The 14,933-nt window shown below is 38.1% G+C and overlaps 1 long non-coding RNA gene across 1 annotated transcript in view; it reads left to right on the top strand.

Annotated features, from left to right (window-relative positions):
- Positions 1–2,767: 2,767 nt before the first annotated feature.
- Positions 2,768–14,933, top strand: part of LOC114232984 (uncharacterized) — a 41,829-nt gene continuing 29,663 nt past the window's right edge. The window contains exons 1-2 of the long non-coding RNA XR_003619096.2: positions 2,768–2,814; positions 4,613–4,751. This is a non-coding gene — a long non-coding RNA (uncharacterized LOC114232984). The remainder of the gene's footprint in view (positions 2,815–4,612; positions 4,752–14,933) is intronic.

Here is a 14,933-nt window from a genome sequence, read left to right as displayed (position 1 = left end):
TATGAATGTTTAAACACAGTTCCTTAATTTTTGGGATCACTTAGCCTTCACAAAATGGATTTCTCTGTGCAATAAAAAAGTCCAAAGTACAACTTTATAAAACTTACTATTACTTAGATAAACTATGGTGGCAACTCATATGAGGGATGTTGTCAAATAACTTTAGAAATATCCATCTCATCCTCAGTAGATTGAGTAAATGAACTCAGAGGATTATCATAAAAGTGGATTTGACTATGACTAATTTTCTTGCTGTTCAGCAGGGTAGAACTTTTGATAGTTATTACATGTAATCCGTGGGAGTCATTTCTGGTTCTACCCCTAGTTATGAAGAATGGCTTTAGAAAAATTCTACAAATTGTTGTAGAATGGGTTATAAAGGATACTTTATTGGTTAAAGTGTAAAGTTACTTAGCAAAAGGCAGCAAGGAAAGAGAAAATATGGTCCATTCAAATGCCCCCTTATGTCATGAGAAGTGGCAGCCTGGGCCTCTGTTGGAAACTTAATGTAGGTCCGTGTTCCAATATGGAAAATTTCCTTGTGGATCTCACTTATTATAAGGAATCTGTGGGAAAGTGGCCTTCTTAATAGGGAATGAACAGGCTTCTGTGTACCTATTCCACATTGAAAATTTACAGGTACTCTGAAAAGGAATTTTGGACAAGCCCCTCTTTGAAGGAGTGTGGAACCAACCATCTCCAAGTGAAACCCACTTTGGTCAGTCATGTCTAAATATGTTTCCCCATCTCTCTCTCTCCCAATTTTTTTTTTTTTTGGGGGGGGGGGGAGGCAACCAAAATTTTTGATGGCCTTGTTTCGGCAAGGCCTAAAATAAATAAATAAATAAATAAATAAATAAATAAATAAATAAATAATGTTTTCTACTTACTTTATAACAAAAGTCACTTCTTATAACATATAATTATGCACACTCTTTTTGCATTAAAAATGATCTGAAATGAAACTTCTTGCCTGCCCTCCTAAATGTCTTGAAGGTGTGAAGCTTTGCCCTGACTTGGTTGAGTGTAACCCTTCCTGCTGGGGAAAGTGAGATTCTCCAGCCCCAGCTTCCTCTCCTCTACAGTAAGTGATCTCCAGATATCAATTTTGTAGAATTCTCCTTATTTTCTAATCTTAGTTTAGGTATGTAATAAAAGACTAATTCATCCAGGACTTATCTACCTGCAACCAATATGAAAAAAGTGGGGATTCTCAAAATGAGCTATCCACGAACATGAATAAACTGTTCCATGGCCCTGGCTGGTGTGACTCAGTTGGTTGGTGTCCTCCTGTGCACTGAAATGTTGCCAGTTTGAATCCTGGTCAGGGCACATGCCCAGGTTTTGGGGGGGCGTGGGGTGGGGGAGAGACTGCAGGAGACAGCCGATCCATGTGCTCTCACATTGATGTTTCTCTCTCTCTCTAAAAATCAAACTATTATTTAAAAAAATTAACTATTCTATGAATTAATAAAGAGACCCATTGATGAAATGGAATAAATCTTTGAAACTATATTAACATAATAAAAAGCAAAAAAAATTATTCAGACATTTGCAGTATTATTCAATCAAATTAGCATAACATGTTGCACAAATTATGGCTTGAATGTGAAGCCATGAGATAAGTGTTCAGCCATCTAAAATATGCCTCAAATGAAGAAATAAGACACGCTATGTAAACACTAATGCTTAGTAATATTTTTCTAGTAAAGGTCTGGATACTAAAATATATTTAATCAATATCACTTTACTGAAGAGAAAACAATGTTTTATTTTCTTAAGCTTTTCTGCCTTATACCACACTAGCAACTAACACAACTTTCATTTCTCGTTCTCTTTGATTAGTTCCTATTATCCAGGTAAAGATTAATGATTTCAGGTCTATAGGGAAAGTCCACATAACCCAGTATCTTCAGTAGAAAAGTTTTTTTTTTCTCCTCTTGTAATTTCAAATGCCTCCGAGTATGCAAAATAATGAGAAATAAGCATGTCTTATGTTTTCCATGGCATCTGTTGCCCAGATGGTGACATAATCTTTCAAACTTAAAACTCTTACTATTATCAACACCTTCTTAAACTACAAAATATTTCTTTGGCAATAGACAATATGTCACTTAATAACCTTGAAAATTTAGTTTTTTATTTTGATCACAAAAAATAAATTACATGAATAATTTGACTCAGTAGTTATTTGTATTTTATGAAGCTTGATGACAATATGATTACTTAGAACATTCTCAAGAATTTTAAATGTCAAGCTTGGAATATTTTTCTTTACTTGTCTAGCAAATTTAAAATATTACAATTGTCAGTACACTCTGATGTTAACATAAGGTTTAGGTTTAAAAGAGCAAATAAAGTGCCTCACTTGCAATTGATGTCATTAACCCTGATTACCACTGGTTAAATCAAAAGAGTCATATTAATTGTCTGCACTGACTTATGTAGCTTTTCATTGACACAGGCAGACTGAAATCATTTGCTTGAATCTTGGTGAGTGAACACGATTTCATTCAAGTAGATCACAGACATTATAAGTGCATGCGGCATATGTGACCTCTTGTACCTATGGTAACAAGATGCCAACATTCTCCATTCAGCAAAGAAGTGACCTGATTCAACTATGCTAGCTAGGCAAAATGCCATGGCAACAACTGGCTTTTCATTCTAACAATGATTTTACAATCCTGTTAGAAGGCCATCAGCTGTAGGCTTTTCCCCTTTCTTTGTTCACGTTCTTTTCCATCACTGCAGGTACATGTTAGATGTTCTTCAGAATGTGATAAGGAGCCAGAAGACAGCATATAAACTCAGGTAGTACTATTCTCCCATCAGCATTGGAGAGACAGAGGAAAAGGGAATGGCAGAACTAACATGTAGTTAATAATAAAATGATTCTGATGAAAAAGATAAATGTAAAGGGGCTCTGGCTGTATTAAGTGAAAAATAGTTTTATAAGAGGTGAAAATTAAATTTAACAAACACAGTAGCACTGAAAAAAATGGTGTCTGGAAAATCAGAAACTAAAGCAGATAATGATTGGAAGGGATAATAAGTGGAAAAAATCAGTAGGAAAAAGAGACGCAAAAATCTCTTATTCAATTCTCTTTTAGTAAAGCTATTAAAAACTAAATTAAAGCAGCCTTTAAAACTCAATATATTTAACTCATATGTGGAATATAAAACTGAAACTTATGAACACAAACAGCAGTGTGGTGGTTGCCAGAGGGAGGGGGTTGGGGGTAGAAAGGGGTCCTAATATGAGGTGACAGGTGAAGATTTGACTTTGGGTGGTGGGCACATAGCCCTATATACAGATTTTGTAAATTAGTAATCCACACATGAAACCTATATGTTCATGTAGACTAATGTCACCCCAATAAAATTTAAAAAACAATATAAATCAAAAAGAACATTTATAAAAACATTCATTTGCACGATAGCTAGAAAATTATAAATTGTTTTAAACATAAAGTAGCAGAATGACCTACTGATATTTTGTTATACCTGAGATCATAGAGTATACAGTAATTAAAATACATGCCTCATTCACACAAAAGATAAATCAATGATACACTTTATTGTTCTAATCTAAACTGTATACATTAGCATTAAAATGTGATTTGTTATGGTACATATAAAAACAGCTCAAAAGCTTTTAAATCTATTGTGCAAATGACCCATTTTTCAAAATTATGAGGTCATTTGCCAACTTTATTCAAAATTTCATTATTATTAAATGGCTGGTAAAGTATGAAAAGAATAGCATGTTTAGACTTTCCAAGTTTATTTAATATTAACTTTAGTATTTAGGATTCTAGAGTTTTTCTAATCTTGCTCTTCTAATTAAAGATGAGTAAAACAAAGATTCTTACAATGACAACTATACTATTATTGTTATTATTAGTAGTGTGGGTGTATTTACACCAACATTATTAAATCTTTTTTACACTATCATCCATGGTTTTCATCTCTTGGGCCTAGTAAATTGTGAAGCCATGGCCCACGTGGCCTCAGGTTCAAAGACTTGGAGAAAGGGCTGATGCACAAATTAATATACAGGACAAGAAATATAAACTTGGAAGTTATGGGGGAATGGACCAAGTTCCACTGAATCTCAGTTCCCATCTGCTTTTATTTAATAGAATACACAATTGCCTTTCAGGAATGCAAACAGACCTATCAAAGGCGATTGTTTAGTAAACAGTAAGATTATCAGGTTGGGGGAGTTTGCTTTAGGCCATTGAATCATCAGCAGTAGGTAATAAAATGCAGATACTTACCCTGTGAATATCAAAGAGTCCCATTTAGCCTTCTGACCAGACTTCTCACATTTATATTAATTACTGTTGATCTTCGGTCCCAACAGTAAATGATGAATAAATGCAGCTGAATTGATGAAAATTAGTGTGAATTTATCTGACAAAACTTTACTAGGGATATGTTAATTATTTAGACCAATAATTTATGCTGTTTCACATATTCATATCAATATTGCTGTCATAAGACTACAAACAATATTGTTTGCACTACTGATTTGAAAACTCAAAATTTTCTCTGAATCATATCTTCATCAAAATCAAAAGACTTATTGCTAATGTTTCCATCACAGGTTTGTTTACTTCTGATGGGTAAATTAGACATTAATGGACATCTTTGGGGACCCTGTGGTCCAGATTGTCTCCTTTGACTTTGGCAGTGACATCAGTTCCTTGGCCTTGAATCAGGGAGCTGATATCTTTCCTACAATGGTAAGTGGTGCCACAAGAGCAAAGCTATGATCCAATGTGTTTCACATGGCCTCTGCCTGGAAGACAGAGGTTCCTGTTCTCTAATCCAGTTATGGGAGGACTCGTGGTATCACGTAATTATCTCTGTCTGATTTTGTCACTACTTACTGAAAATGTGATATCTCTTATATCAGACAACTATATTAAAATCAATACCACCACTATGTCAAAAAGGAAAAAGAGTAAATGTATAAAGAGAACAGGAAAGAGAGTGTGCATGTAAATGAACTAAAACAGAAAAATAAAAGAAGATCCACATTGCTATTCTTTACATAAGTTGAAAGTCCTTTTACTTAGACATTTTTCTTCAGGGAATCTAGATCAGAAATAATTTTAAAATATACTCCTTAAAGTTTGGCTAATTAAATAATGTCTGTATTTTATTGCCCAACCAAATTCAGACAGTTTTGTTGGGTCTTTTTCAGTAACCAGTGGCACTGCATTTTCCTGTTTATTACCCTATAAGTATCTGATCATTTGGAAAAGTCCCTACTTATTTTTTTCTCTATTGTTTACTTGATAGTCTGTGAAAAACGATATACAACTTCTTATTTTTCTAAATTTTTAGTCCACTTTTCAACAGCACTTTTTAAACAAAATTTCAATATATTTGCCAAGACAGGATTCTAAGTCTTTTCTGGGCATTACTTTTGAACCATTCTCACTAATCCCTGCTTAAATAAACTTGCTAGATTCTTAATAAGCTTATACCTTTTTTTTTTTACTAAAGTAGTCATTGCAAAATAAAACACACCAAAACTGTTGCTTTAATTTTTGTTTATAGAATTCACTATGTGTATGTGTATGTTTGTGTTGTTTATGTGTATGTGTGTCTATTTCACAATGGCTAACATGAACTGGATAAAAAATATACAATATATGTATCCTACCTAATAAAAGAGTAATATGCAAATTGACCGCACCTTCGCTATGCCCAAGCCACACCCACCAGCCAATCAGGGAAAGTATGCAAATCAACCCAACCAAGATGGCAGTTAATTTGCATATCAAGACAGCATAGAAAGAAGCCACAAAGCTGCAGAGAAGCAAGCAGGCAGGGCTGGCGGAGAAGGGAGGCAAGCAGGCGGGGCCAGCGGAGAGCGCAGCAGGAAGCCCTATTGCAGGAATACACCACCCACAAAGTACCAGTCCATCGGGCCAGGGAGTGGGGGTTGGGGTGGGCAGACCCTGAGGGGTCCGGGTCCATCACAGGCCCCGGGAGGGGCAGCGGCCTGCCTAGCCATGCCTGTGGGGCCCTGGGAACCTCACAGCCCCAGGGAGGCATGGCCGGCCAGCTTAGCCACTCCTGTGGGGCTCCAGGAACATCGCAGCCCCGGGAAGGCGTGGCCAGCCACCTAGACATTCCCTTGGGGTCCCGGGAACATCACCACCCAGGGGAGGCGCAGCCAGCTGGCCTAGCCACTCCCGTGGGGCCCCAGGAACATTGCAGCCCCGGGGAGGCGCAGCAGGCCAGCCTAGTCACTCCCATGAGGCTCTTGGAAGATCACAGCCCCGGCCGGCCTAGCCACTCCCGTGGGGCCCCAGGAACATTGCCGCCCCAGGGAGGTGCAGCAGGCCAGCCTAGTCACTCCCATGAGGCTCCGGGAAGATCACAGCCCAGGGGAGGCATGGCCGGCTACCTAGCCACTCCCGTGGGGCCCTGGGAACATCGCTGCCCAGGGGAGGCATGGCCGGCTACCTAGCCACTCCCGTGGGGCCCTGGGAACATCGCTGCCCAGGGAGGTGCGGCCGGGCCCTGGGAACATCGCAGTCATGGGGTTGCTGAGACACAGACCAGGCCTCTGGCCACAGATTCACAGCTTTGCGGAGACCAAGGGCAGGGATCTGCCTCACTGCAGAGAGAGAGAGGTTCTGCAGTGGCCCCAAAACGTGGGTGGGCCTTGCCAGGGATCAAGGGGCATGGAAGGTAGCCCCGGGGGAGGGGCAAGGACCTGAAGCTCTGAGGCAGGGGTTGAGGGGTGGTGCCACCTCAGTGGAGGGGTGCTGCACTGCAGGGTACTGGACTGACTGACATGATTCAGAGAAGCTCCCAGTGCTAACTGGTCTCGCCAGGTGGCCTTCACACTTCAGAGGCAGTGACTCCTGCTCCTGCCTTGATCCAAAAGCAAGCTCATGCCACCCTGCCCCACGGCAGAGCATGCCTTGGCGGTGAGTACGAAGCTTTCTACCTTCTCCAGAGACCCGGGGGCAGGGGGTTACTGAGCCAAGTTCCACAGCCAACTGGAATTGGCCTCAGTGTCCTGGTCTGTAAAATGGATTAAGCATGTCCCAGGGCCTTCACTGAGCTTTGATGGCCAATTGAGATACTATATAAGGAAAGTGATGAAGAAATGAGAAAGAAAAGGAAAGGCGAACAACACAAAAGAAAGACTGGAAGGAACCTGTAAACCCATTGTTACTTAAATAGGAAATATAGTCAATAGTGTTGTAATGATGGTATGATGCCAGGTGGGTACTGGAAATATCGGGGAACGTTTTGTAAAGTATATGATTGTCTAGCCACTATTCTGTAACTAATATAAAACCTGAAACCAATACAAAATAATGTTGAATGTAAAGAAATGAAAATTGGAGTGAAATTTTTATAAATTTCAAAGTTTAAATAAAGGCTGTAAAGGAAGGAAGGGGAAGAATAAAAAAATAGTGTTCTTCATTTTACCACTTTATTGTCTTTTCAGTACATGAAAAAGACAGTTGTCTTTATATGGTGCTTTTATACTTTTCTAAGTCATTATCTCATTTTAATTTCAGGGCAACTTAAAGACAAAATAATTATTCCCTCCACTATTCAAAGAAAGGAAATCTTGGTATCTGGATCCAATGATTCAATTGTCAAGCCATTATTGTAAAGCAGGGTTAGTAAAATTTTCTGTGCAGGGTCATATCTATACTAATAAAAGCCTTGGGGGTGATCAGGGCAGCAGGGGAGAATAGTTGGGGGCAATCAGGCAGGCAGGTGAGCGATTAGAAGGCAGTGGTGCCAGATTGTGAGAGGGACATTCGACTTCAGGTTTAGGCCCGATCCCTGTGAGATCCAGCCTAAACCTGAAGTCGGACATCCCCCGAGGGGTCCCAGATTGGAGAGGGTGCAGGCTGGGCTGAGGGGCATCCTCCCCAGTGCATGAATTTCGTGCACTGGGCCTCCAGTTATATATAATATACATAGTTATATATATATATATACATTTTTACTACAATCATACAATAGTGAAATCTGTACCAACAAAGCAGCTTATACAGTTCTTTCACCAGCAACACTTAGTTTCTCTTCATTCTTAATGTTTCAATTAATCAAATTGTCTATTTTATCTATCATTCTTTGAAATCCATAATATTTTAAAATTAACATATTCAAATATGATCCTAGAATTCATACCAAAGTGAATAGTAAATGAGTATTTAGATATATTAACACCTATTTGTAATATATGTTTTGCCACATAAAATCAGTCTGGTTAATTAGCTGCTATTAAATACATTATCTTTCATTTCCTCATTCAACAATGTTCTTGAGCACTTTGTACATACAAACACTTTTTTGATTTATTGTTTGAGAGGGTACTGTTAAAACTTTCACAATAAATGACATTTATTATTATAGTCCTGTGTTGATTTATATATTGTTCTTAGCTTCTCTGCCTGCTATATTTAATGCTGTTCTATATTTAGATCTGATTGAAAAGCTGTGATGGTCATTACACAATCCAAGTTTAGTATATGTGATTCTTTGGCATCCAAAAAAGTTCACAAACACAAAATTTAGTTAGAATAAAAATTGTGATATGACAAAAACAGAAAAAAACCTACTGACAAAAGTTCATCTGTTATATTTATGAAAATGAATATGCCAGGTTTATTCATAGTCAATGAGGAAAGTGTGACAATATGTTTTAAAAGTAGATGAAATTGGAGATAATTATTACCATCTTAATTTCTGGGTGTAGAAAATCGAAAATCATAAACTTAAAAAATTATTTTAGATGATGCCTGAGTGACTTAGAACCATATAATTTTCATTCATCATAGACATGATACAGCTTCCTGCCTAGCATTTCCAACATTTTTCTTTAGATTCCTCCAGTCTTGTTATTAAAATCTTATAGAATGAATAAATATCTTAATTTAGTGCACAGTAATGTTACTTAAAGAGACAAAAATAGAATTTCTGCTGGTTCTTATTTATTGGATTCAATGAAATATAGTTTAAAACAAGCTTCTATATATTTCTGATTAATTTGTTGTTAAAATTAGCTTTGGGACTACTATACTTATTTACTCCTATTAATTTGAAAGGAATCAAAGAGCCTATCAATGGTCGTATTTGGGTACATATATTAAAATTGGATCCATGTCACCCTAACTGGTTTGGCTCAGTGGACAGAGCGTTAGCCTATGGACTCAAGGGTCTCAGGTTTGATTTCGGTCAAGGGCATGTACTTTGGTTGCGGGCACATACCCAGTAGGGAGTGTGCAGGAAGCAGCTAATCGATGTTTCTTTCTCATCGATGTTTCTAACTCTCTATCCCTCTCCCCTCCTCTCTGTAAAAAAAATCAATAAAATATATTTTAAAAAATGGATCCATGTTTACATAGGTATAAATGTTTGATTGGCTACCAGTGGTCCGCAAACTGAGGCTCGCGAGCCTAGCCATGGTTTGCTGCTCTGTTGACTAATGAGTTTGTCGGCCACTGGGCTAACCAAAATGATATTAGCATGCATCAATTTAATCCAAAGGAGACTGTGATCCCCTGCCTCAAAAAACAAATATGTGAGACAAGTAGAAAAATCCTGATGCAATAATATGGACTGAATTTTTCGGGTGGTGGTTGGGAAAACAATAAAAGAATACTGTTTATGTCCAGTGACAAGCATTTGCAATTTACGCCAATTAATAGAAGGTCTGGGCTAATCAATACACAGATTAACCAAGCTTAGAATACACATAATTTAGAAAATGAATGATTTGTCTTAGTATGCTTCTCAAAATGAAAAAAACAATATACAAAAAGCAAGGCTATAATGTTTTTCCTTTCTCCATCCTATGGTTAATCTGCTATTTGTTAACCTTTTTTCCTTTATCAGACTGAATTAGGTTTGGCTTATTGTCCATTTTGTGAGGTAATTTCTCAGTGTACATTCTTGGGTCTCCATGATTTATTGTTTGAGAGTAATTTTATTACATATTGTTGCTATCTGTGCTACCTGCATAGAAACATTATGTTTTTGTTATCCATTTGACATATTAATAATACATTGTAAATCTCCCCTCTCCTCCTTCCCAAACTTCTTTCCTTTCTTTCTTCTTTTTTCCTTCTCACTCTCTTTCCCTCTCTCTTTGTCTCTCCTTTCTTTTGGGTGCAGAGTTATTAATATATATTATTATTCTAGTACTACTAGTTTGATATAATCGTTCCAGGCATTAACATTATCCCAATAAGTAAAAAAAAATTTGAGTGAACATTATTTTCTTGGTGACAATTAGCACAATCAGAAAGTTCTGTGCCCTAGTCTTTATAAACCACAAACTTTATAAACTATTCTTACTTTATTCACAGCATAGAAAAGGCCCATTTTATTATCACAGTCATAGGTACTCACATATTATTACCTATAAGAGTTGTTAAATAACATACATAATGAAGAAATTTAATAATGTACATAATCTATAATAATAAAAGCATAGTATACTAATTAGACAGGACAGCCGAATGAACTTCCGGACATCCTTCCGGACGACTTTCTGGACGAAGCCGGGGCTGCAAGGGCTGAGCGCATTGCACGGATTTCGTGCATCAGGCCTCTAGTATTTAATAATACACATAATAAAAATATTTCAGAGATCAGATGATATGTTTTAATTTCATAAGTAAAGAATCTGAGACTTAGAGATTGCAAAATCACACAATTGGAGAGTTTTCAGACCACAAAGAGAACCCAGGTCATTATTCTTTTAATTCTGTGCTTTTTCATTACAAATAAATGTACTGATATATTTATATTTTTGTTTAGCATACTTTATTCGCAGTAAAAGTCACCAATATTTAATTGCAAAGTGCCGGATAGAGTCATCAATTAATTTATTTTGAATAAACTAATAAAAATATTTCCACGTATCATATTATATTATTGTTACACAATATTGTGGTATAGGTATTATTAATTGAATTTGATATATTGGGGAACTAAGGCTTAGGGTGTCAATAAATTACCAAAGATTATTCAACTGCTAAATGGGGAATTCTGACTCTGAATATTTTTGATTCTCCTGTATTATGACATACATTGCACATTTGATCAAAATTTGATAACATCTTATTTATGTTTGCATAATGTGAAATAACATGACATTCATGTGAAACCCCCCAAATGGGTTTCTTACTTTAAATTTAAAATTTCACAGAAGCTTGTTCAATATGTGGAAGCTAATCTGAGATGAGATTATGTATAATTTAATACAAAGTAATTTATTATAAGCTATTCTTCAGAATTAGATTTAGTTTTTTCATTGTTCTTAGCATTATCATTGCAGAAAGGCATAAAAGCAGTTACTAAGACACCATCCAGAAAAAAAATAATTAAAATGAAGGAGGCAATGACATATATAATGATTTATCTATTGAAGTCACATTTTGTCAGGGAAGAATAATTTTAAATAAAGATATAATCAATTGGAACTGAGTTTTAGACATCAGTGTTCATTACAAATATGAGAAATAACATATTAATCAACTACACATTTATTGCTCAGCCCCATACTAAGTAATTTATGGCATAGGTTAAAGGGGAGAAATAACTCAAATCTGCAATTGTCATCTACAATAAACATATGAACATTGAACACTTTTATTTATAATAAAAGGACATTGTCCTCTTCATCCTTCCTTAGTAAGCTGTACTCAATGAAGTAACAACTTTTAGTGGTAATTATGTTTTATCCAAATATTTTTAAAGTTTTCTTTGTGACTAATAGTATTTTTCTTAAACACACACAGAGCTGATTAAATAAATGATGTTACATTATAAATTGAAAATTTCTTTTCATTAAAAAGAATGATTACTGATTACTGGCATTGCTGAGTCAAAAGGTACTTCCATTTTTAATATTGTTGAGGAAACTCCATACTGTTTTCCATAGAGACTGCATCAGTCTGCATTCCCACTAGCAGTATTCTAGGGTTCCTTTTTCTCCACATTCTTGCCAGTACTTGATTTATTGATAGTTGCTATTCTGACTGGTATGAAATGATATATCTCATTGTGATTTTTATTTCCATCTCACTGATGATAAGTGACCTTAAGCATTTTTTCATATGTCTTTGGCCATATGTATCCTCTTTGGAGAAGTGTCCATTTTTTTTTTTTTTATAGGATTGTTTGTCTTCCTATTGTTGAGTTGTATAAATTCTTTCTATATTTTGGAGATTAACCCCATATTGATGAATCATTGACAAATATGTTCCCTCATATGGTGGGCTCCCTTTTCATTTTGTTAATGGTTTCTTTTGCTGTGAAGAAGCTTTTTAGTCTGATGTAGTTCCATTTGTTTATTGTTTCCTTTTCCCTCAGAGACATTGCTCTGAGAGATGTCTGAGATTTTATTGCCTGTTTTCTTATGGGTTTTTATGATTTTGTGACAATCCCAATCAGAAAGAATATATGCACCCCTATAATTATAGCAGGAATATTTACAATTGCCAAGATCAGGAAACAGCCCAAACACCCATGAGCCAATGAATAGATAGAAAAGCCGTGGTACATTTACTCAATGCAATACTATGTGGCTGCAAAAAGAAGGATCTCTTACCCTTTGAGACAGCATGGTGGACCTGGAGATTATTATGCTAAGCAAAACAAGCCAGTCAGAGAAAGACAAATATCACATGATTTCACTTATATGTGTAATCTAAAGAACAAAATAAACTGACTAAAAAAATAAGGACTAGAGGCATGGATACATGGAACAGATTGACAGATTTCAGATGGAAGGAGGGAGGGGGGATGGGAAGAGATCAACCAAAGAATATATATAGATATATGCATAGCCCATGGTTTCAGACAAAAATGTGAAGACCTAAGGTGGAGGGAGGCAAAGGGGAAGAAAATGAGGGGCAGCTGTAATAGAGTCAACAATCCTATATAATAAAGGCTAATATGCAAATTGACCAAACAATGGAACGACCAGTCACTATGATGCACACTGACCCCAGGGGGCTCACATCTGGCGAGTGCAGAGGTGGTGGCAGGAGCCTCTCCCATCTCCATGGCAGCACTAAGGACCCCTCAGGGGTTTAAGTAGGAAGTTGGACATCCCACAAGGAATCCCAGACTGACAAAGGGTGCAGGCTGGGCTGAGGGATGCCCTCCCTCCCCACTCCCCCACCCCCGCCGGCGATGAATGCCATGCACCGGGCCTCTAGTAAAAAAATAAAAAAAGAGAGAATGAGCAAACAGATAAAATGGATAATAGAATGACTTGCAAAGCATATTACTGAAAACAAATAAATGAGATAAGTGTGAGAGTGTACCACAGGTGTTAAAATGGAAGGGTAGAGGATATGCTTATATTCTGTATATAAGCAGTGAATGTCTCTAATGATACTTGTAAGACTGATTAGAGTTTCTGCCTTTTTGGGAGGAGGATAGGGCCAAGATGTCAAGAAGAATATAGATTTTTTCTTTATATAACCTTTGTACTGTGAATTTTTTAACTATGTGCATAAATTATATTTAAAATATGCAGATTGTCAGTGCTTGTGATTCTTATAAAAGTTCCTCTTGTAGGAGCTCTGTCTTTTATCTGTGGACTCTCAGTGTTTGTCAACATTTCCAAGTGTTTCTGATATTATAAGTCAATTGAAAATGCTATGCTAAGTGAAATAAGCCAGTCAGAGAAAGATAAGTACCATATGATTTTACTCATGTGGAATTTAATGAACAAACTGAAATACCAAGCAAAATAGAGACAGACTCATAGATAGAGAACAGACAGACAGTTCTGGGGGTAAGGGAAAGTGTTGGGTGGTGGGGAGAGGAGGAGGGAGGGATTGAGCAAAGAAAGAAAAAAGAGAGAGAGAAACTCATGGACAGGGACAATTATGTGGTGATTGGGAAGTGGAGGTCAACAAGAGCATAGAGGGAGTAAATGGTGTTGGGGAAAAAAATAAATGCTGTGACAGCAAATCATAATAATTTTTTTTCAAAAATCCTATGATCTTAACAAGAGGCCCGGTGCATGAAATTCATGCAGGGGATTTTGTCCCTCAGCCCAGCCTGCACCCTCTCCAATCTGGAACCCCTCGAGGGATGTCCGACTGCCCCTTTAGGCCCAATCCCTGGGATTGGGCCTAAAGGGGCAGTCGGACATCCCTCTCAATATCCAGGACTGCTGGCTCCCAACTGCTCGCCTGCCTGTCTTCCTGATTTCCCCTATCCGCTTCTGCCTGCCAGCCTGATCAACCCCTAACCACTCCTCTGCCAGCCTGATTGATGCCTAACTGCTCCCCTGCCAGCCTGTTTGGCCCTAACTGCCATCCTCTGTAGGCCTTGTCACCCCTAACTGCCCTCCCCTGCAGGCCTGGTCACTTCTAACTGCCCTCCCCTGCAGGCCTAGTCCCCTCAACTGCTCTCCACTGCAGTCCTGGGTCACCCCCAACTGCCCTTCCCTGCAGGCCTGGTCACCCCCAAATTCCCTCCTCTGCTGGCCTGGTGACCCCTAACTGCCCTTCCCTGCAGGCCTGGTCCCCCACAACTGCTCTCCACTGCAGGCCTGGGTCTCCCCCAACTGCCCTTCCCTTCATGCCCGGTCACCCCCAACTTCCCTCCTAAGCCAGCCTGGTCCCTCCCAACTGCCCTCCCCTGCTGGCCATCTTGTGGTGGCTATCTTGTGTCCACATGGTGGCAGGATCTTTGACCACATGGGGGCAGCAATCTTGTGTGTTGGCGTGATGGTAAATCTGCATATTACTCTTTTATTAGATAGGATAGAGGCCTGGTGCACGGGTGGGGGCCAGCTGGTTTGCCCTGAAAGATGTCCCAGATCATGGTGGGGGTTCCCTTGGGGCATGGGGTGGCTTGGGGGAGGGGCCTGTGGTGGTTTGCAGGCCAGCCATGCCCCCAGGCGA

Source organism: Eptesicus fuscus, chromosome 8 (assembly GCF_027574615.1).
Source record: "Eptesicus fuscus isolate TK198812 chromosome 8, DD_ASM_mEF_20220401, whole genome shotgun sequence".
Taxonomy (NCBI): Eukaryota; Metazoa; Chordata; class Mammalia; order Chiroptera; family Vespertilionidae; genus Eptesicus; species Eptesicus fuscus.
This window is presented reverse-complemented; position numbering and strand designations above follow the sequence as displayed.